The following is a 1,192-nucleotide window of genomic DNA, read 5'->3' as shown; positions in this document are numbered from 1 at the left end:
CCCTTATAATCTTTGGTAGTTGTACTCTAATTTAGGATTGACTATGACAGGCCTGTTGAGCCACATTTCATATCTGTGGAGCATCAAACAAACAGAAAGGGCAGATTTTGTTAAGAATATGATTTTTACACTCAGGCATAGGCTGTGTTTTGTGAACCTCTAAATCTATGGGATATCTCTACACTATAAATCTTTTCCATGTATTGGCAGTTTAAGGGGTAGTGGTATAACACATAAAGCTTTCAACAACACACACTGAAAGTGCTGAGCAATGAAACACATTATCTTAGCTCCCATTTTTTCATAGTTCAGCAATTCAAAACATGTGTTTAATGCTACTTCTTTTTCCCTTAACACATAGCTTGTCTTTTCACCCTCTTCCTCCTTAGCTGTCTTCCATCATCCCCCTATGACACAGACTCAATCTCTACATTAGGTTTAGTAGATGTCAGGACCTAAACATTTAAGACATCTTCTTTCTGTTTAAACAAATAATTATGAGATACTTAAAATCGCTAATAAAACTAAGTAAAATTGATAGGCATGGAGAAATAATACTAAGCTGAAGAAGATTTTGAGTTTAATACATGTGTCCTAACATGAATTTTAAAAGCATTATAATAGAGAAACAGAGAGCTACCTAGTCTCAAGGTCAGACTCAGATGATTTTGATATGGTGAGTGTAGAAACATTCTAGGTTTGAGGTACCTGTGATTATTCATCCTCCTTCAACAACAGACTTTTCCCCATTTCATGATCACAGTTTAGCAAGAATATAACATGATAATTCAGAGTGTCAGTACTTAAGGTATCAAGGGATAAACTCTCTATCATACCTTAGTGCTTGTCTGGCTTTTGGTTAGTTTTCTTGAGGTTTCTGTAACCTCAGTTTCTACATGTGTAAAATGAACCAAAGAGGGCTATCTTTCAGGATTGCTTCAAGTATTAAATGAGATAACACATGTAAATGCTAGAATAGAGCTGGCACAAGAGTAATCACTAAATATGTTACTGTATTAGTTCTTTGGGGCCACTGTAATAAAAATACCATAAATTAGGTGGCTTATAATCAAGAATATGTAATTCTCACAGTTCTGGAATCTGGGAAATCCAAGATCAAGGTGCTAGCAGATTAGGTGTCTGGTGAGGGTCTGTTCCTCACAGACAGTGCTTTTCTGGTGTGTCTTCACAG

This window comes from Propithecus coquereli, unplaced genomic scaffold, assembly GCF_000956105.1.
Source record: "Propithecus coquereli isolate 6110/MARCELLA unplaced genomic scaffold, Pcoq_1.0 Scaffold432, whole genome shotgun sequence".
In the NCBI taxonomy this organism is placed as follows: domain Eukaryota; kingdom Metazoa; phylum Chordata; class Mammalia; order Primates; family Indriidae; genus Propithecus; species Propithecus coquereli.
This window is presented reverse-complemented; position numbering follows the sequence as displayed.